The sequence below is a fragment of the Podarcis vaucheri genome, assembly GCF_965113315.1.
Source record: "Podarcis vaucheri genome assembly, chromosome: 1".
Lineage (NCBI taxonomy): Eukaryota > Metazoa > Chordata > Lepidosauria > Squamata > Lacertidae > Podarcis > Podarcis vaucheri.
In genome coordinates this window covers 100,512,722-100,535,745 of record NC_138759.1, presented here as the reverse complement: position 1 = coordinate 100,535,745, position 23,024 = coordinate 100,512,722, and the positions used below count along the sequence as shown (strand labels likewise).

At 47.1% G+C, this 23,024-nt stretch overlaps 1 long non-coding RNA gene across 1 annotated transcript in view; it reads left to right on the top strand.

Moving 5' to 3' along the window:
- Positions 1-23,024, top strand: part of LOC309519190 — a 108,579-nt gene that overhangs the window by 62,000 nt on the left and 23,555 nt on the right. The window lies entirely within an intron of this gene.

Below are 23,024 nucleotides of genomic sequence, written 5' to 3'. Positions count from 1 at the left end.
GAAAGGAAATGGAGCCCATGTGGTCCGGTGGTTTCCAAACTGTTCTAGGTTTGCACTAGCAGCATCATGTAACGGGTCTGCAACATTGACCAATACAAGGAGGAGGCACAAAACAGTCAATGTTTAGTGCACAGGTTGCCATCATGATCCCTATGGTCACACATGTTCCCCCAGAGGCTTTCCTTGACGCCACTTCTTTTCCTGGAAAGCTCAGCTGACCAGCTAATCAGCTTTGTTGAAGGTGAATTGGGGACAAGCAGAAACATGATCCATCTTGGCCATTTGAATCAGCCTTCATTAACATAAAGAACTGAAACATATTTTATTGTATGTTTTTTTCCTGGTTGGCTCTCCACAAGCCCTACTGATTATAAGACACTAATCGGTTCATATAAACAGAGAATGAGCCTTCTCTTCCCCAGTCCTGATGGGTTTAGATTTTAAGGGGTGGGGGCAGACACAAGTATCTCTTGCTTTCCTTCTTTCCAAGGTTTGAATAGATATAGATATAGATATAGATATAGATATAGATATAGATATAGATATAGATATAGATATAGATATATAATACATGGTACAACTGGAGCTGCTCCAGAGCCTGGAAACCATGTGGATGAAGCAATACTGGACATTTTGAAAGGGCTTAAAAACAAAGGGCACCAGGAATCTGTATGTTGTTGGGTTCTGCATGATACCTAAGACCTTAGCCAAGCTGGGGGGTGGGGGGGGGCAGCAGGGTAGACTGCCTTAAGGAGTTTGAATTTCGCTTTCTTTTAAGTCAAACTTCACTAAATCACGTGTAGATTTACACCTTTTCTCTCTACCTATGCTTACAGAGTGTCTTGTACAACATGCTACAGTTAAGTGGATATTTTGGTTTTATTGAGAAACTGAACACCCCTAAGAAAATAATAAATTATGAAGGAACAACTATCAAAAGCCTGTTTGTGCAGCTGGTAATTATCACTCTATTTTTAAGACCCACCTTATTTTGTAATCTTAAGGTCATTTTAAACTGTTTTTAATATTGTGTTTCAATATTATCATTGTGTCCACCCTGGGACCTTAGGGTGAAGGGCTGGTAGTAAGTTGTAATAATCATAATTTGAGGGGGCGGGTTTGGAAATAAACCAGGGAATTAACAGAGATTGTAAGTCCCATAGGATTGTGAAAACCTCTGCTTGACTATAGATCTTTCACACCTACTTTAATTTTTAAGTATATTTACATATTTTGTTCCAATACTTTATAGCTTTGAGTACCTTCAGGGTTTCTCGTGGTTTCCCTAGGGTCCTTAAATCTGGGATATGGCTGTTGCAGCATCTCTTGTCAGCAAAATAAATATAGAAATGTCACAGAATACCAGTTCTGGTCTGACCATCAAGCTGGTTCTGCCACTGGAGTTTCCTGGAACTTGGGAAGTGGGGTTGGTCAAGATGCACTTGGTAAATTGGTAAAGATACAAGAGACTTCACTGTACTAGCACTGAAATTGTTATTGAGCCATCCTTTTTTCAGTAGCATAGTGGAAAATTCTAAGATTATACGATAATCTTAAAACTATTCAATAATAATAATAATCTGGGTTGTACTGCAACAATCACTGCAGACCTTTCTGTGTTGCCTTTCAACTAGATCTACTCTTTTCAGTGTACATACATGGGCAAATGATTTGGCATGATCCAATATCATCTTTCAGAGTGACTTAAGTTGTGTTTTCCATGAAGTTCCATTGTATGGAACAGAACTGGTATATCTTTCTTTTCAAACTGAAGCACCTTATGTTTTTAGTTGTACCAAATGCTTAGCTTCGGAGCATACAGTAGCTTAAAAGCTCTCCTTTCGTGCTAACTGGAAGGACCTTGTTGCAGAAATAGTAATAGGTCTTTGACACCCCCAGTGAGCCAAGACCACCACCCCATGGCCTTTCCACACTGGTATTATTACCCAAGCATTTCTGACTTGGTGCACAGCGTGGATCTGCTTAGCTTCATCCTTTATGCAGCTCTACTGGGAATTATTTTATACCATGTTCCTGTGATTAGACAGGTTAAGCATAAACTAACCAATACTCCTCATCTTTTTAGTTAATGCAGATCTAGTTTCCTTATTAAGGGCCAAATTAGATGTGACATTAAATGTATATTTGTGTTTAATATGCAGATTGGTCCTGGAAGTGAGAGGGTGATAATTATGGGGATTGTAACAGGTGATCCTCTGTTGTGATGCTGACAAACATGGCTTCTTTGAAGCTCAGATATACACTGGAAATAAATGCCCCCAATGGCACCCTTAAGCCACTTCTAAAAATAGCATTTGCAATGCTGCCAATCATGTGCTAGAGTATGCTTTGAGGAAAGGGAGGCTGTCTGGGCTGCAGGAAGGGTATATCTAATGCACATTAAAGAAGAAAGGGGGTTAAGAAAAGAAAAACTACAATACAGGGAATAAATAATCTTAACCATACAAAAATTTAGATGGCAGCTCTACAATGTAGCATCTGCAGTTTCAGGTATAACTGTGCACTGTCGTTTCTTGGATGCCTGCACCCTAGTCTGGCTTCTTCCTGAATTGCTCCCTCTCTCACAATAAGAACATGAGAAAAGCTTGCTGGATCATGCCCACAGCTCATCTAGTCTGGCATCCTGCTCTCACAGTGGCAACTCGGATGCCTATGGGAAACCCACAAGCAGGACTTCAGCACAAGGGCACTCTCCCCTCTTGTGGATCCCATGGCTGCCCCTGATCAATGTGGAGTTAACCAGGGCTATTGACTGTTTGGCTCCGAAGCGCCCTCTCCGATTGCATGGAGCCCGGACAGCCCCGTGGTTTTCCACGGATCTGAGGGCAATGAAACAATCGTTGAGACGGCTAGAGCGCCGGTGGCGGATAACTCATTCCGAATCTGACCGGACACAGGTTAGAGCTCAACGTCGAGCCTACCAAGTGGCGATAGCGACGGCGAAGAAGAATTTCTTCACCGCCTCTATTGCATCTGCAGAAAACAGCAGCAGGAGACTTTTTCAGGTGGTTCACAATTTAGCGGAACCACCTGCAACATCGGGGCCCAGTACGGGCCACATGTTCTCCTGCAATGATTTTGCAAAGTTTTTTGCAGATAAAATCGCTCAGATTCGGGAAGAAGTAGACTCCACCGTGGGAGCAGGGCCGGGGCAGGAGAGTGCAAGAGTTCTGTCTGGTCAAGTTGAGTGGGATCAATTCCAATCTGTTACCTCCGAGGATGTGGACAGGCTGCTTGGACGAGTGAAACCAACCACCTGTCTCCTGGATCCTTGCCCATCCTGGCTAATAAAAGCAAGCCGGGAAGGGCTGGGCGATGGGCTTCGTGGGGTGGTGAACGCTTCCCTCCATGAGGGAGCCTTCCCAGACCCGCTGAAAGAGGCGGTTATTAAACCGCTTCTTAAAAAACCATCTTTAGATGCGGCCACGATGGCCAACTATCGCCCAGTCTCAAATCTTCCATTCCTGGGCAAGGTGATTGAGCGAGTGGTTGCCGAACAACTCCAGGCACGCCTGGAAGAAGCGGACCATTTGGATCCCTTCCAGTCGGGATTCAGGCCTCATCATGGGACTGAAACTGCCTTGGTCGCACTGGTTGATGATCTCCGGCGGGCTAGGGACAAAGGTGAGAGCTGTTTCCTAGTTCTGCTGGATCTCTCAGCGGCGTTCGATACCATCGACCATAGCATCCTTCTGGACCATCTTGAGGGGCTGGGAGCTGGGGGCACTGTTATACAGTGGTTCCGCTCCTTCCTCCTGGGCCGTGTTCAGAAAGTGGTGGTGGGGGATGAGTGTTCAGACCCCTGGGCTCTCACTTGTGGGGTGCCTCAGGGTTCTGTCCTCTCCCCCATGCTTTTCAACATCTACATGCGGCCGCTGGGAGAGATCATCAGGAGGTTTGGGCTGGGTGTTCATCAGTATGCGGATGATACCCAGCTCTACCTCTCTTTTAAATCAGAACCAGTGAAGGCGGTGAAGGTCCTGTGTGAGTGTCTGGAGGCGGTTGGAGGATGGATGGCGGCTAACAGATTGAGGTTGAATCCTGACAAGACAGAAGTACTGTTTTGGGGGGACAGGAGGCGGGCAGGTGTGGAGGATTCCCTGGTCCTGAATGGGGTAACTGTGCCCCTGAAGGACCAGGTGCGCAGCCTGGGAGTCATTTTGGACTCACAGCTGTCCATGGAGGCACAGGTCAAATCTGTGTCCAGGGCAGCTGTTTACCAGCTCCATCTGGTACGTAGGCTGAGACCCTATCTGCCTGCGGACTGTCTCGCCAGAGTGGTGCATGCTCTGGTTATCTCCCGCTTGGACTACTGCAATGCGCTCTACGTGGGGCTACCTTTGAAGGTGACTCGGAAACTACAACTAATCCAGAATGCGGCAGCTAGACTGGTGACTGGGAGCGGCCGCCGAGACCATATAACACTTGAAAGACCTGCATTGGCTCCCAGTACGTTTCCGAGCACAATTCAAAGTGTTGGTGCTGACCTTTAAAGCCCTAAACGGCCTCGGTCCAGTATACCTGAAGGAGCGTCTCCACCCCCATCATTCTGCCCGGACGCTGAGGTCCAGCGCCGAGGGCCTTCTGGCGGTTCCCTCACTGCGAGAAGCAAAGCTACAGGGAACCAGGCAGAGGGCCTTCTCGGTAGTGGCGCCCGCCCTGTGGAACACCCTTCCAGCAGATGTCAAAGCGATAAACAACTACCTGACATTCAGGAGACATCTTAAGGCAGCCCTGTTCAGGGAAGTTTTGAACGTGTGATATTTTATTGTATTTTTGGTTTTTATGGAAGCCGCCCAGAGTGGCTGGGGAGGCCCAGCCAGATGGGCGGGGTATAAATAATAAATTATTATTATTATTATTATATTATCATGGAGGCAGGGCATAGCCTTCATGGCTAAGTAGCTGCCATTAGCTTTTTATCATCCAAGCATTTGTCCAATCTTCTTCTAAAGCTGTCCATGTCGGTGTGGTCACTACTGCCTCCTCCTCCTCCACTACTGAGCAAGTTGCAAAGTTCAACTATGCAGTGTGTGAAGAAGTACTTCCTCCTCCTCTTCCTTTTTATCTGCCCTGAATCTTCCAGCATTTGGCTTCATTGGGTGGCCACAAGTTTTAGCATTATGAAAGAGGCAGAAAAACTTTTCTCTATCCAACTTTCTCCATTCAGTGCATGATTTTATAAACTTCTGTCATGCCACCTCTTACGCACCTCTTTTCTAAGTAAAGAATCCCAAACAACTGCAACATTTCCTCACCGGATCTGTATATATTTCCTCATAAAATCTATCCGATCTGCCTGTTCCATCTTAGCATCAAATCCAATGTCCCTCAAGAGCATGCAAGAGTCTAAATGACTGCTTCTCTTTCCCCAAAGTGTGAGCATCTTCTCTTTGGGTTGACTTTTGGTGGTTAGGCTGACTTGGGTTCATTTTAATTTCATAAAGGTAAAGGTAAAGGTACCCCTGCCCGTACGGGCCAGTCTTGACAGACTCTGGGGTTGTGCGCCCATCTCACTCAAGAGGCCGGGGGCCAGCGCTGTCCGGAGACACTTCCGGGTCACGTGGCCAGCGTGACATCGCTGCTCTGGCGAGCCAGAGCCGCACACGGAAACGCCGTTTACCTTCCCGCTAGTAAGCGGTCCCTATTTATCTACTTGCACCCGAGGGTGCTTTCGAACTGCTAGGTTGGCAGGCGCTGGGACCGAACAACGGGAGCGCACCCCGCCGCGGGGATTCGAACCGCCGACCTTTCGATCGGCAAGCCCTAGGCGCTGAGGCTTTTACCCACAGCGCCACCCGCGTCCCATTTTTAATTTCATATAGGCACTTAAAATATTACATTTTAAAGTCTCATTACATGTTTGAAGACCCTGGTTAGGTGTCTTGGGGATGAGATTTGGAAACCTAAATAAATATCAAGGACTATGTGACTGAGGCCTAACTCACCCCTGTTGGCCTGGTCTTGCCCTGTGGAGCATCGTTCTCCCAAGATCAGAAACAAGCAATAATACAAGGTTGGGCAGAAGACCTCATATAGCTGAGGAAAATGTGGCCTCCAGCACCACAGAATCATGGCAGAAGGAGGCAAATTCTATAGCTGCAGCCAATGGGACTTTAAAATGAGTCCTGGGTGGAGCTGTGAGGGCAGGGAGAACAGATCAACAGCTCAATGGCATAGCAGTGGCTCTGCGTGCAGAAGGTGCCAGGTTCAATCCCAGATAAGGCTGTGTGAAATCCGAGAGAGCTGCTGCCACTCACTGAAGACAATGCCAATGGCCTGACTTGATGAAATACAGCTTCCTGTGTTCCTCAAATGGGAATAGGCTGCCAAGCAACAGGAGATAACTAGACTAAGGCCCCTCGTTCCTGGAAGTTTGGCAGCTAGGGTTCAGACTGGGAAGCCAGCCAGGAAGCCCTTGGTCAGAAGGCAAGGCTCCACTGAGTGAGCTAACCAGTACTTAAGTGGGGAGGTAGTAGCAACATGGATGGGTTAGCATGGGGAAGCAGAGGCCTTGAAGAGAGGGAGCATAAAGCCAGTGCTACAAACTAGCCTTGGGGAAAATATTCTCCAGAGAAGCCACTGGTTACTGACAAGGCAGGACTTTGGGGCCAATGTCCAGATCCCCACTGAGCAGGAAGAGTAGGAGCACCCCCAAGTGCAGCTGGACTGGCTTGCCACATTTTGCCATCTGTAACATTAGTAGGTCCAAAGTCTAAAATTACTCAATTGCATCACTGCTCTGCTTGGGCTTTTCTATGTCTACAAGGGTTGCCATCATAGTGCCCTCTAGAAGTTGTGGACTTCAACTCTCATCAGCCCCAGCCAGTATGGCCAATGATCAGAGATGAAGGGAATTGTAGCCTGAAAAATCTGGAGGTCACCACAATGGCTACCCCATGACAGGTGAGAATGGCAGGACAAGGAACTGGCAGGACAGGGTAGACCTGTCATGAACTGGCAGGACAACAGAAAAGAGGAAGAGGATCCTGGCGAGGGCTGTAGCCGGGAGTGGGACACACCGGGTGAGTTAGGGATGGGGAGGGAAAGGTTGGTGCAGGAAGTACTCATGGGGTGATGGAGGATTGGGTGGGGATGAGGGTCAGTGCACAGGAATCAGAGCAGCAAGACCCATCACCAGAGAAAGAGGGGCCCCTATCTCCTTGAACACAGTGGGCTCTGGGGTGTAGGGAGCAATGGGAGTGGCACTCTGGGAGGCTGAGGCAGGCAAGGGTCCACAGCTGGCCAGGTGGGGCTCGCTGGCTCCAGGAGTAGGTGTGTGATTCCTCAGCTGGAGTAGGCTTGGAGCAGGTGAGAGTCACATGCCTCATCAAGCCCAGATGCTGCAATCAGCAGGCAAGGGAAAGCAGAGCTGAGGTGCTGTGACTGCTCAACTGCCCATGTTGATGGATCTCAGCTTGGATGCTCCAGGATCTCCATGGGACTGTGCTTTGGTTTGGACTTTGGACACATAGATTGATCCTGGAGTGGGGACTTGACATGCTGACTTGCTGCCAGGTAGGCCGGGGTTCAGGACAAGACCTGTGTCATGAAAACTGAAGGTGGGCAGAAGGGAAAGAGCAGAGCACATAGGTCTCACCTTCATCGTCCTCTCTGAATTTATTATATTTTGTCTGCATCTTTTTGAATTGTGGTGCCCAGGATGAACCCAGTATTTTCTATGTTGATTAGAACCATTCTATTAATTCCTAAGTTTAGGACATGTATCTTTCAGAGGTTTTTTGGACATTGGGTTACAATGTGGTACTCTCCAGATCTTGTTGGACTATATCTTGCACCATCTGTGAATATTGGCTATTCTGGCTGGGCTGATGAGAGTTGGAGGACACCATGTTGACTGTCTCTGTTCTGGGAAATGATGTTCCTTTTAATACACCCTAACATGGTGTGTCATAGTATGCCATTAGTGACTCTTCATTATCCTGCTATGTGCTAGAGCAGCTTTACCCAACCTGGTGCCCTCCGGATGTTGTTGAACTACAACTCTAATCATCCCCAACTATGGGGCTGCTGGGATTTGTAGTTGAACATCATCTGGGCATACCAGCTGCTCAGGGAAGGCTGCTCTACAGCCTCCAAGTCTTTCATGGCATTTCTGCTGCCTAGCTATGCTAGCACACAGACTCGTTTCTATCCCTCTAGTCCTCTAGAGTATTAAGATGCCTGAACTCTTTACAGTCCAATCCTAGCCTGGTTTATTCAGAAATAAATCTACCGAATTGAAATGGGGCTTTGTTCAATAAATATGCTCAAGACTGCCCTGTTAAGCACAGCCGATACGATACCTTGGGGACTGCAACTTCCAAAAACACATTTGTGCATAGCCGAGGTCCCACATTGTCGCCATAAGCCTTCAGATATGCATACTCTCTGTTTTCTGCATTATGTCTGTCAATGAAGCAATTTGGAGTACCTTCCATGGTAGGCTGAAGGTGAAAAAGGAAACCCAGACACAGTTCGTTCCTCCAGCAGAGGGAGTCTGGATGAATTCCCAGCCGAGGTTGGATAAGGTTATTAAGATGCCACAATCTTCTCCCTCCCGCCCTTGCCCTAATGCCAGCACGTAGCCTAACTGCACTGTTGACGTAAGGCCTATTGAAGTCCTAGCTCCCCTAAGCTGGATCTGTTGCCAAATCATGCAACTGACCAAACACTGACCGGAACAGATATAGGTTGTGTGTGTTGCCCTTGAATTTTGCAGTGGTTTCGGCACAGAACTTACCAGCCCAGCACCACAATTCCTTAGATGAAACACTGATATAGTAATGGGCCCTGTCATCGCTGAAATACAGACCTATACCTGGGAAGCCAGACCAAAGAAAACCCCCCGTCCAGTGGCGTAGCGTGGGGGGTGCAGGGGGTGCCGGCGGCACCGGGCGCAACATCTGGGGGTTAGGGTTAGGGGGCGCAAATCCACGGGTTAGGGGGCGCAAATTACTTGCCTTGCCCTGGGTGCTGACAACCCACGCTACGCCACTGCCCCCGTCTCTTCCCTCATTTTCAAGTGAGACAGGAGTACTTTTGCATCAGCCTCTGTAGCTCCTAATTGCTTAGATTTCCCACAAATTCCTCTACAGCCTCAGAATACTAACTACTTTCCTAACTCTAAATTTTAGCATAACTTCTCTTTTGTTCGTGTTCCTTTTTTTTTTGCTGTGGATTAGCATTTTTCTTTGCAAGTCTGCTTGAATTATATTTCATATTCACTTTCAAAGGAGTACAGAGTACAGCCTCCAGAATCTGAAATGGTTCACTGAGAGGTAAAAGGGTTAGAACAAGAGAGGATTTAGATAATGAAATGAGAAGTGCAGTGGGATAATTACAGCAAAGTGGTGGAATAAGTAACACACACCGGGATGGCTAAGATTTTTAGGAAAGGGTTTCCAGTGCAAATGGTGCAGATTAGCAGGCCCATATCTCACAGGAGAGTCAATGAATCTTTTTCTTGCCTGGGTGTGTGCTTGTGTTTCAAGAACATGTTCGGGTCAAAGCCTGTTTTTGTATGCACTAAGTAGGTCCTTCCTTCTCATCTGTTAATGCCTTGCTAAGCTATGTAGTAAGATACGCCTTGTTTTCTACAGTAATCTATCCCCCTTCTCTGGGGGATGGATTTGTGGGTGGGCATCCGGGACCTCACTGTGACCCGGCAGGGGGCGGAGTAATGCCACCCACATAATTGGGACTCCGAGCCACGACAAGCCCCCCAACTAAACAATTGGGTTAGCGGGGGTGGGGGCTGCTGCCATTTAAATCGCAGCATGGCTGGGGGCGACCACCTTTCAAGGTGGCCGAGTGGTTAAGGTGATGGACTGCTAATCCATTGTGCTCTGCACGCATGGGTCTGGATCACTGGTCACGAGGTGTGGCATGAAGTGGGAAGAGTTATGCCAATCGTGATGGCCAGGCTGCCTTGCATGGTTCCCCCGATGCTTTGATTGTTCAACTAGGAGAGAACAACTTGCTTCTAAGGAAGGGCATTGACCTGAACAAGAACATCAAAGAGGACTTTGATAGGCTGCTGGATTTGACGTTAATCTGGTCCCAACTGTTGGAGAGGCGTTGTTGGCAAGATTGCCCCTACCCAGTGGCTATCAACAGGGCCAGGAAAATTGCTAGCCATGCAATTCTTTAATGGTCGGGTGATACAGCACCCCAGCATTACTTTTGAACAGGAGGCCTTATTTCGTACTGATGGTGTTCATCTTTCCAAAATGGGAAATGATATTTGGCTGTCTGATATTGTTGAGGGCATTATGTATATGTTGGTTGCAGGTGTGAAGATGTTGGCGGCGAGCCATTTGGCTCAAGTGGCAGTTAGGTGTTGGGTGCTGGGTAAGCCTCGTTCATGGGAGGGGAGGTGGTTGAATTATGTTATTGCTAAGGTGCAAGCAAATAAACATTTTAGTCAAGTTAAACACTTTCAAGAACAGCACCATCACTCTGCAGGTGCATAATGCAAATAGACTGTCAGCTACTATGTTTTTAAATATACAGTGGTTTAAATAATGGGATATTAATTAGCTACTTAGTAATCATTTATAATAGCACCTTTACTGTTCATTATAATCTTGCGGTGGAATACTATGAGGGTGTTCTTGATGGGAAAGGGAACAGGACTCTTGCACCTTTAATAGTTGTGAATGTGAGGTCATTTCAGCAGGTGTAGCTTGCATGATCATGAATAAAAGTGGAAGAGTCCTGTCCCCTTTTTTCACCATCACACTGTTATAGCTGTGGCGGGAAGGTAAGTGGCCCCTCTGTGCACTCTTGCTTCCGTCACGATGTCCTGTTCAGTCATGCTGGCCACACGACCTGGAAAACTGTCTCTGGACAAATGTTGGCTCCCTCAGCCTAAAGCAAGATGAGTGTTGCACCTCATAATCACCTTTGACTCGACTTAACCATCCAGGGGTCCTTTACCATTTACCTTTTTACCTTATAGCTGGGGTACCAGAGTCTGTTATGGAATGGTAGGAATCAATAGGCAGCAGTATTTAGATAACATTTGGAGTACAGAATGGAAAATTTCAGGCCAGTGGAAAAATACAGGCTAAGCTAGGCCCTCACCTGGAATAGAGGCTGTTTACATGACAAAATGTGTTGATGGCCCATGAAAGACAAATCCTTGGGTGTGTGCAAAACAGAATTGCCATGCTTACCAGGGGTGGAGAAAGGTTTAGGATTGAAAACAGGAGAGGGGGCAGGCTGTGCTCAGAGGGAAAATGTGCCTTTTAAAAACTGGGTTAGAATAGCAGCTGGGTGGGTTGCTTGGAGCAGGGTTTTTTGGAAGCAATAAAGGAAGTAGGTAGAAAACCATGTGGTGGGGCTGAAGGCAGAGACCATTACAGCTGACTGGGAAGCCAGGAACAAACGATGCTTCTTAGGATGGCTCTGTCTGCAATGCTGGGCTGCTCTTGCGATGACAATGATGTAAGATCTGCACCCCTTTCACCTAAACTCTGGTGTAAATATGTGTAGTTAAGCCATATTAGAGTCTCTGCTGCATCTTGCTTCTCAACAGGAACATGACTCTGGGTGAGTGCCTGGAATCTTGAGCACAGACTGGGGGTAGTACACAACCTTTGTAACAACGCATTCTACCTGGTCATGTGAAATGGCTTCTTTCTAATATCCCAGCAACATAACTGAGGATTATGGCAGGGTAGGCATGTTTTCTAGCAAACAATGAAAGAAACCATAATAGCCAGCAGATGGTCTGTGGCTGACAATTCCAACCTGCTTCCATTGACTGTCGACAGGCCCTGTGCAAAACACTTCTGTGAGAATCGGCCCTGAATTCCATGTAAAACAGCGGGGAAGGTTGTGAGGTCTGTTCAACAAAGGAAAGCACAGTTGTTGCACCCTGGCCCTAAGGAATGTGCAGTCTTTGGCTGCTTAATACAAGGGATTAACTTCCTTCAGTAGCCTGAATAGCTGCGAGGCTGATTGTGCCTTTGTGATTTTGTTCATAATCCTCTCACACTAAATTGCTTTTCCCGCATAAGCAGATAGATCTGAGTGCAGGGGTCCGTGGAATGGCTTTAGTTACCTCAGGAAACATCTTTTTACACACACGCGGCAAAGGAAAATGGCCAGAAATTGGCATCCGTTATGCAGGTCATGTGATGTTGCCAAGGAAACTTGGCAGAAGAGGGGAAAGAGGCACAAAGGAACTTAATCATTTCATAACTTGGGGGGGGGGTTGTACCAGAGAGAAAAAGCAGGGCCTCCAACATTACACAAGTGACAGGTGACACTCCTACCTTCATATTAAATATCTATAACCTAGGCCCTAGATCAGTGCCTGGCATTTTCAAGCAACTGCCAGGGCCTCAGGAGTCCCACCACTAGGCCTCTCCACACTGGACAGCTGGGCCTGCCTTCCTCCATTTCAATTTTCCCAGTGCCCTGGAGTCAGTACTGGATGAGCTGGTGGAGCAGTGCTGCTCACCTGACCTCTGGTTAGTCACATTTCTGCTGCTCAACAGGAGATAGATGGGGAAGGTGCAAGATGACAGCAAGGTCAGCGGGGTACAAACACAGTGGCTGAGCCAAACCAGTGGCACTGCTGGTGTGTTTGCACCAAGCCAACCTCCCCAATACATGGTACTTGCCCCTCTGCCTTCCAGTAAAAAGCTGCAACACAACTGGACAATGATCAGAGGAGTAGCACCTGTCTGCTACTAGAATGACACCACAGTGACTGCTCAGGTGCACTGTGAGAAATTTAAACAGTACGTATACCAACTACACTGAGAGGAAAGTCCAGGGAAACTCATCAACATTTCACCTAGACCCTGCCTCAAGAGTTTGTGGCAAACCTCTCTTATGTACCCGGTTCTGGTTTCTGGATCCTTGGGTTCTGCAGAAAAAGAAAACGCCACAAGCCTGAGGTTTGCTCTCCCCTTCTGTGAAATATCAGTGTGATGCAGCAGCAAGAAAAAGCTATTGCTATTCTAGGCTTCAGATCATGGGAAGTAATAGCAGCACTCTATTCTGCCTTGGTTAGGCCACACCTACAGTACAATACTGTGTCCAGTTCTGGGCATCACAATTTAAGGAGGATATTGACAAGCTGGAACGTGTGCAGAGGAGGACAACCAAGATGATCAAGGGTCTGGAAAGCAAGCCTTATGAGGAACAGTTGAGGGAGTTGGGTATGTTTAACCTGTAAAAGAGGAGACTGAAAGGAGATATGATAAAGGTAAAGGGACCCCTGACAGTTAAGTCTAGTTGCGAACGACTCTGGGGCTGCGGCATTCATCTCACTTTACAGGCCAAGGGAGCCGGTGTTTGTCCATTCCGCAGACAGTTTTTCCAAGTCATGTAGCCAGCATGACTAATGATAAAGTAAAGGTGAAGGGACCCCTGACCATTAGGTCCAGTCGTGGCCGACTCTGGGGTTGCGGTGCTCATCTCGCTTTACTGGCTGAGGGAGCCAGCGTACAGCTTCCGGGTCATGTGGCCAGCATGACGAAGCCACTTCTGGTGAACCAGAGCAGCGCATGGAAACGCCGTTTACCTTCCTGCCGGAGCGGTACCTGTTTATCTACTTGTACTTTGACGTGCTTTCAAACTGCTAGGTTGGCAGGAGCAGGGACCGAGCAATGGGAGCTCACCCCGTCGTGGGCATTTGAACCGTCGACCTTCTGATCGGCAAGCCCTAGACTCTGTGGTTTAACCCACAGCGCCACCCGTGTCCCTATGACTAATGATAGCCATCTTCAAATATCTTAAGGGCTGCCACATGGAAGATGGAGCAAGCTTGTTTCCTCCTGCTCAGGAGGGTAGAACTTGGACCAATGGCTTCAAGTTACAAGAAAATATATATTCCAACTAAACATCAGGAATAACTTTCTGACAGTAAGAGCTGTTAGACAGTGGAACAGACTCACTCGGGAGCTTGTGGACTCTCCTTCCTCAGAGTTTTTAAACAGAGCTTGGATGGTCATCTGTCATGGATGCTTCAGCTGAGATTCCTGCACTGCAGGGGGTTGGACTAGATGACCCTTGGGATCCCTTTCCAACTCTACAATTCTATGATCATTAAAAACAAATGATACAATGGGTTAAGATTATGGGCATTTTTAGATATTCTGGAATCTGAAACTTGACTAATATGCAATAGTGAACAATGCTCACAACGTCCCCAGTAGAGTGCTTTGGATTCCATACCTGGGACAGCCCCAAGATAGTGGGGTGCCTGTGGTGGAAGGGGAGGTAGCACTCCATTTAGTTCCATGCACAGAAACTGTATGGACTTTCAGCTACCGGTAAATCTTACTTTTACATGGGCTGCCTTGGCTGCACCTGAAGGCATCAGGCTAGCTTAGGGAGGCTGCATAGCAAACACACAGCTCTTCCCCGCCTCCCTGCCAGTCCCTGTCCTCAAGCATCTGCTGCCTGAGGTGCCAGATCTCACCCTGCCTACACCAAACCCCAATTCAATGCAGTTAAAATAGAAGTCCCACTTGGACTTCTCTGCTTGAAGGCGTTTAACAACATTTCGCCACCAGATGGCGCTACAAGGCAAAAGTTTTGAGGTTGATAATTTTACTTCTCTCTCTCTCTCTCCTGTTATTATTCTGCTTATGAAATGCTCTCCCTCTCACCCCACCTCCAGCTTACCCTAAACAACCCGAAAAGCTGGGATTCTGGATTAGCCTCTAATTCCCTGTTGTTTTTGTTTCCTAATAAGACAGAGTTGAGAGCCGGGGTAGAGGCGGGCAGGCAGGGAGCTTTTGCTGAATTAGTTGGGGAAGGGCCATAACATAGCGATCGAGCATCAGCTTTGCATGCAAGGTCTCAGGTACCCCCGAGGGTCATCTAGTCCAACCCCCTGCAATGCAGGAATAGGGCCGTGAATGTCCCCTGCCTGAAAACCTGGAGAGCTGCTGCCAGTCAGTGTAGACAATACTGAGTGAGATGGAGCAATGATCTGACTTGGTCTTATGCTGTTTCCCAGGTTCCTAAAGGTAAAGGGACCCCTGACCATTAGGTCCAGGACTCTGGGGTTGCGGTGCTCATCTCGCTTTATTGGCCGAGGGTCATGTGGCCAGCATGACTAAGCCGCTTCTGGTGAACCAGAGCAGTGCACGGAAATGCCGTTTACCTTCCCGCCAGAGTGGTACCTATTTATCTACTTGCACTTTGATGTGCTTTTGAACTGCTAGGTTGGCAGGAGCAGAGACCGAGCAACGGGAGCTCACACCGTCATGGGGATTCGAACTGCCGACCTTCTGATTGGCAAGTCCTAGGCTCTGTGGTTTAACCCACAGCGCCACCTGCATCCCAGGTTCCTATGAACTGTCTAATATAAGGGCAGATAGAAGGGAAAGTCCCATGTCTCCCACCACTCTGTGTATCTCTCCTGTACTTAAAGCTCACAAATGCCACACCGATAAACCCAGGCTAAATAGATGGGGTCCCTTCTCATCTTCCTTGTCCAGCTCAGGCAGCACAACATAGAATGGGGCAGGCTGCAACTACTGGGGAATGTTGGTTAAGATCATAGACGGGATCCATCATAAGCAGTTGGATTTTTCATACATTTGTGTTCTCCGGGGACCCAGGAGGCCTCCCCAACCTTTCAGCCTCACAAAAGCTTTCCGTTTATGTTAGGCTGTGAGGTAGTGCCTTGTTCATGGCTGAGGAGGGATTTGAACCCAGGTCTCCCACACTCAAACAAACAGAATGTGCTGTGTTTCTGTAGGACTTGGGAGGGCGGGTGTGAGCAGCCAGTGGCCCTCTGGACGTTTTTGGGCTTCCTTCAGCCCCAGCCAGGATGGTACATGGTCATGGATGCTGAGAACTGCAGTCCAGCAAAACCTGATTATCAAATTTTGATTGGGTTGCTAATCTCATTCAGCAATTGGTAACAAGGAGCTGTCACCTCATTGGATGCCTGATCTCCCTCCCTCCCCCCCCAAAAAAAAAATTATATTTCTTTTTCCATTCCATGATTCTCATGAGAGTTGCTAAGATAGAAAGCAACCCCCCAAACCATATTGTTTCACAGACTGAAAGAGACAGTTTTCCAAATTTGGAAAATCAATACAGTACCAATTGGCAAAAAATAAATAAATAAAGAGACAATTGTAATAAGATGCCTGCGGCTCTTGATATGGTATTTGTCTGGAGTTGAAACACAACCGATTCATTTCATGTTACTATCACTAGCAAATCTCCATTATTCTAATTGATGCAAGTTGTGACTCCCAGTCAGTGTGAGCTATGATTGCTTGTCTCGGCATGGGAAGTTGATTTTGTGGTCCTGCTGCAAAAATTATGGGGATATGTCAAGTTGATAACTGCTTTCAGAGACCTGCTGAGACTACCTGAGGTACAGCTTGCCCACAGCAAGAGCTGTGTCCCTACATTCACCCCATAGAGAAGCCAAATAGATGTTTCCTGGGAGGTGGAACATTAAAGGCAAGCCAGCATGGTGTAGTGGTTGAAGTAGAAGCTGGTTGCTCAGGGTTCAAATCCCCACTCAGCCATGAAGCTTGCTAGGTGACCTTGGATCAGTTACTGTCGCTAATAGGAAAACAGGAAAATGCCTTAAACAGAATCAGATCGTTGGTCCACCCAGCTCAATGACTGGAATATGCTGTCCTGTGTTTCAGGCATAGTACAGTAGCCATGCCACCCAAAATTGTGAATTTCATGGATGGGGTTCACCTAACCAGTGCCCTCAGGGGAAGCCCATGCAAGGATTTGCCCTCGTGCAATGAGGTCTTCCCCCACTCTCCTTCCCCCACATGCCCCCCAAAAACTGGCTCGGGGGCATAATTTTGTCTGGCTTACGAAGATGGAACAACTGGAAGATGTTGAATTCCAACCCACACATTCAAAGCACATTATTTCCCCCAGAGAATTCTGGGAATTGTAGTTTACCTGTCACAGAGCTACCATTCCCAGCACCCTAAGACATCCACAGTTCCCAGGATTCTTTGGGAGAAGTCATGCACTTTAAATGCAGGGGGTGGAATTCAATGTAGGCAACTACTCAGGTATATGAGCTAACACTTGTTCATGAAATGACTTGTTGGTATCTCCCATGGATAGTCCGTTGCTCTGCGTCATGAACAAACAATCTTCCTAGCAAAGGAATGGCTGGCCAGTAGCTGTAACAAATTCAATATTAAAAAAAAAGATGGCGGCAAGGGTGCCAGTCACATTTTCTTGCAGTGCAGTCCTCCTAAGCGTTTTTATTCCTTGTTTATTCCATTTATACTCCAAGCAGCTCAAGGCGGCGTAAATGGTTCCTCCCTCCCCAGTTTGTCTCACTACAAACCCCACAAGGCATATTAGGCTTAACAGAATATCTGCTTTGCTGTCCCAAATTCAATTGTCGGGGAAATGGAGCAAACTGCTGTTTGCTTGCTGCCATCATGTGGTGGGAGGTTCTAATGTTTGCTGTAAATCATCTAAATGAGCAGAGGTGATCCCTTGCTGTTGGCACCCCCTCCTTACTTCCACCTGCATCTTCCAGCTCGGGGGGGGGGGTGGCCTCTCTTTCATGCTGATGCCATCCATTATTTTCTGCTCCCTGCCAGCATCTCACTCCACACCTGAACAAGTTACCTGTTTCGAGTGCCAAGTGGCAAAGATCATCGCAGATGCCGCCACCTCTCCCCCCCCAAACTGTTGTTTGACTGCACCGTGTTACTTTACACAGAAGGTGGGGGGTCCTGGTGTTGGCAGCAAGAGGAGTTAACTTCACCATTGGAGTTGGCTCTTCGCAGTGCAACTTTCACACTGCTGCCAAAGTATCTCCAAAGGGAAAGAACTCAGACAACGAGTTCCCTTCCGCCAGGAAAGCAGAATCGGGAACTGCCACATCGGATGAGTGCTGTTGCGGCTGTTCTTTCCAAATGATTGAAAACAATTAAAGCTCGCAGCCTTCCTCTGCAGTTCACAGCTGCTGCAGGTGATCAAATACCACTAGGAACATAAGTGCCGCCTCTCTGCTGATGTGAAAAGTAGAAGTGCGCATGAGAGTCTCATTGAAAGCAGCAGAAATCAAGGGTTCCTCAGTGTGTGGGGGACCTCATTGCGGAGCGGTGCTCAGAGTGAGACGCATGGTGCGGCATCTAATTACAAGGCAACGGTGCTTCATCCAGAGCTGAACAGCTAATCTTGCGAGCTCTGTTTGCTGGCAGGAGGAAATGTCACAAGATGATGTTAGGATGACTTTCCTTGAACAGAAAGGTTTGCCACTACAGAAACCGCTTTGTTCTCCAAGCAGCGAGAACTCAGGGGTGTCATTGCATACCTCCTTAAGATGAAGGTCACTGGACACTGCAGTGTCTTTGTGATATAGGGTGGAATTCAACTTAGCACCGTGGAGGGGGCAGTGATGCTCGTGGGGAATGATGGCTAATTATGTTTGTTCACGGAGGACATTCTCCTTGATGTTTGGGAATCAACCTCTCTCTCTCTTTCTCTTTCTCTCTTCTGCTTTTGGAAGAGAGAGTGGGAGTTCAGAGAAACAGTTTTGGAGGCACTCTCACAGTTTTGAGTTTGGAGATTATAAATAGAGAAGCACACAGAGAAATTCTGCCTGGAGTTATTTAGAAATGTAGTGCAGCCTTCGTGTCAGCTGAAACAATTGTTTTTCTGGTAACCTGATGCAGGATCAGCTGTTTTGCTACCTACTGCAAGAGTGGTTGTTTTTCTTCTTACTTGTTGTAAATAAGACAGATATGGGAGGGAAAATCCCTAAAAGCAAAATCCTAATTCCTCCACCTGGATGCTGGTGGCTGAGAAGGTTGTGGGCATGCTCCTCCAATGGCCTACCAGTGGGAAGAGGGCAAAAAGACCTACCACTGGCAGTTCTCATGCCTGTAGTAGAAATAAGAAAGCTCTGAAATGGTGGGTTGGGAGCAGGGCACTGGGGGTTTGGATCTGCTGGATCCATAGCCTCATGGATCCCAGAAGGGCCCAACCCTTAGGCCCTCAGCTGTGCCATAGCGAAATATTGTGAAGGGCATACCCACAAGCACACACAACACAAGGACTTGGAATGTGAGAGTAGATCCACAGTGTTGCTTGCCCTGAGTTTGCTTTGTATGGCTCCAGTACATCCTGTCTCTATCGAATATATTAAACTGTTTCATAGATGCTTGTGGGCTTTTCTCCACTCAGGGAAATGGGGAGTCTGTAGCAATATGTTGCAGGAAGGTAGAGAACCTTAAGGCTGGGGGCCAAACCCCGCCCTTGAGGCATCTCTCTCTGTCCTTTCAGACTCTCCTCAGGCCACATCCCTCAACAGCCCTGCTTCACACTCCCCCCCCCCCCGTGTTTTTGCCTCGCTGGAATGTGTCCTTGAAACCTGATAACACTTCTTGCTTCCCTGGACAGACGGGTAAGTATCTGTAGAAATTAGCCTACTGTACAAAGCTAAAATTCCTTGCTCCACACACATTGCCTCCCAATGGAATGTGGCCCCACAGAAAATGAAAGAGGAGGAAATGTGGCCCTCAGACTACAGAAAGGTTCCCATCACTGTCTTTGCAGGACTGATTTAGTGATGGAAGCCCCAAGTTAGGTCAGTCATGCCACATGGCTAAGTTGAGGGTAAAACTGGTGCTCATTTTTATCATGTTGGAAAAGTTTTTGTGTGTTGTGTTATATTGGTGGGGGGGGTTGCCAGTTGTGTCTTGTTGTGGTTTTAGTGTAGTATGGTTCTATTATTGTTGTTGTTCTCATTTTATGTATACAGAGTCTAGGAGATTTATGTTATGAGACATCTTATAATCACAATAAATAAAAGACAGGTGACCAGACAACAGGGAGCGAAGGCAAGGCATGTGTATATCTGCTATTTGGCAGATCTGTTTCAATGGAACTGGGATGCAGCAGCGCTTAAAAAATTAGCATCTGCTAACTTGTACCATATGTTTTTGCTATGCAAACCTCCTGTCCTAAGCATACCGGAGCTGAATGTCATTGACATCAATATGTCTGAGGAAGTGCTGACATTTTATTGGCAAACACCACAGTTATGAAAATGCTGTTCTCTTTGGCAATGAACCACAGGCTATTTCCTAACAATACTGTCGGCTTGATGTATTAAAAACAAACAGTGTTTGGGGATGATGGACAGTGTTTGGATCCACGGCCCCCATTTGAAACTCGCCTATAAGCAGATGGGCTAAACAGACTTTTGCTGTCACATGACATAAAGAGCAGTCTGTTGATACTATGCAAGGATTTTTTTTTTTGCAGCATTTCTGTTGACTTTTATAAAGAAAAACAAAGCAGCATTTTCAAACTGTTTCATTCCCAAGCGGCTGATAAAAAAGATCTGTTAGTAGCAGACGCCTTCCTGAAGCTTGGAAGCAAGAGTTGGCATCAGATCACATAGACCCTGACTGTCCTATAAAACTGGTGAACAATCTAGCTTATTTTTGCACCGATCTAATAGGCAAGACTACCATGCCTTACTGACTGAGTGGGATGTGTGTTTTGAGTCAGACAGGAATGGTGAAGTGTACTCACTGACCAAGATGATGATGATGATCTTCCTGCCCCTAAATTGAGGAGTCAAGGCATCTTGCAGAACCTTCTTTTATCCAGGAAGAACAGGCAAACATTAAAAACAAAATAAAACAAAACAAACACACCCGCACCCAAAACCGAGCACCTTGGACAATACAGGTATAAGATAGATTTGTCAGCCCAAACAATTGCCTTCACTTCTCAGCAACCTTCCCATAGCCCCATGCCAGGGGTGGGCAGAGACAAAAGTGGGGCAGAGCAATGCATGGAGTTTTTACTATTGTACAGTAGATCTCTTTCAACACACACACACTCACTCATCTCTGTCCTTCCTCCGGAAAAAGCAAGAGTAATCATGCACTCAGTTTGCAAAACAGGACCAACGAGGAGTGTGGTCTGGGGAGACTTCTGAGGACCAGAGACAGAGGCCAGGAGTGGCTGTGCGTAATGTTGTCCATGCCTGGAGACTAACTGACTAAAACCTCCTAACTAGCCAGAATTGGATAAAGGAAGAAGCCACATGCATGTAAGGAGGAAGGAGAACTGCTCTTACAATCCAAGCCTGCTCTTAAAGAGCATACCCTCCAACATTTCTCCGATTAAAATGGGGATGTCCTATTCAGTAATAATAATAATATTTATACCCTACCCATCTGACTGGTTTGCCCCAGCCACTCTGGGCAGCTTCCAAGATATATAAAAGCATAATAGTGCATTAAATATTTAACAATATTTTTAAAATTTCCAAAGGTTGTATAGTTAAGTATCACCTTGGCTCAGGGGTTGCATAACTCCATACCCTCCAACATTTCTCCAATGAAAACACGTCCTAAGGGAAAACAGGGCATTCCAAGATCAAATCAGAAACCAGGATGGCTTCTGGAAATCTGGGACTGTCCCTGGAAAATAGAGGCACTTGGAGGGTCTGAAAGAGAGACCTCAAACATATGAGGCTTTTCACGTAGGGCAGCATAAGAACATAAGACCCCTGCTGGATCAGGCCAGTGGTCCGTCTAGTCCAGCATCCTGTTCTCACAGTGACCAACCAGATTTATGGGGGAAGCTCCCAAGCAGGCACTGAGTGTGCTGGAACACTCTCCCCACTCGTGATGCCCAGAATCTGGTATTCTGAGAGATACTTTCTACAACAGTGGAAAGGGAACATAGCCCTCATGGCTAGTAGACATGGTGAAAGGTGCTGAAAATCCCTCTTCTACACAGGTTTTTAAGGCCCTGTCATCTTTTCCATCCCATCGCCCTAGATAACGTACAAAGTGGGGCCTTAAGCCGTCTCCTCCTTCAGGGCAAAAGGACACCCAGAAACTCTGCTTCTTCTTGGGCGAAGAAGACAAGAGTTCTTCCTCTGCCTCTTTGTCTTGCAGCACAGAAGCATCCGCTGCTGGCAACATGCTTGGTGGCTCATATTATTAAGTAACTATGTTGCTCCCAAAGGGCGATGAGTACAAAACAGGACACACACATTCCTATTTCTAGCAGTCAGTACATCGCTTCAGAACCAGTTGAGCAGAAACAGCCGCACCACACATTCATGGGTGATTAGTTGCCGCAACAGAAGTCATTGTTCAGAGTGGTGTGGGGGATTGCATTCAATACTGAACAAATTGAACCTGCTAGGGAAGGTGCCGCTATAATTGTCCAAGGGACCCCAGCACTTCTCTAAGCAGTTAATTCATTATTTTTTGCAATATATAAAACAGCTTTGGCAGGGCGGGTGGATTACAGTTCCTTTGCCCCAGGGAACAGCGTATCTCAGGTTCTGATAAACATTTTGCACCATCTGTGTAGTGAGATTGTCACAAAGCATTTCAGATCATTAGTATTGTTCCCACTACAGAGGCAGGTGTGTGTGAGTGTGTGTGTGTGTGTGTGTGAGAGAGAGAGAGAGAGAGAGAGAGAGAGAGGGAGAGAGGGAGGGAGAGAGAGAGAGAGAGAGAGAGAGAGAGAGAGAGAGAGAGAGAGAGCACATCTCATAGCAGAGATCCCCTTCCTCAAAATCTCGTGTGTGGATTCATTATTCTGAACATTGCCACCACCCATGAATTCATGATAGTCTACTTCATCCTGTTCAGAAACTGCTGGGCAGTTTTGAGGTGTGCAGTCTAGTGTCAACTGCATCCCTGCTGCTCTGTCCATTTGCAAATCAGGGTTGTGCTCTTTTCTCAAGGGGCCAGGCGTGAGGGTATGCTCACAAACAAATGCCAACACCTCTTGCTTCCCTTCATCATTTTATTCTGCACTGGATCGAAAGGCTAGGTCTTGGGGGACTTCTCTGGTTGTTGCGTTGTCCTGGATAGGTTCCCACTGTCTATTCCACTGTATCTAATGAGCGTGATAGTTCAGGTGATAAAGCATGACACTGATAATCTCAGAGTTGTGGGTTCAAGCCTGACATTGGGCAAGAGGGTTGCATTGCAGGGGGTTGGACTAGATGACCCTTGTGGTCCCTTCCAACTCTA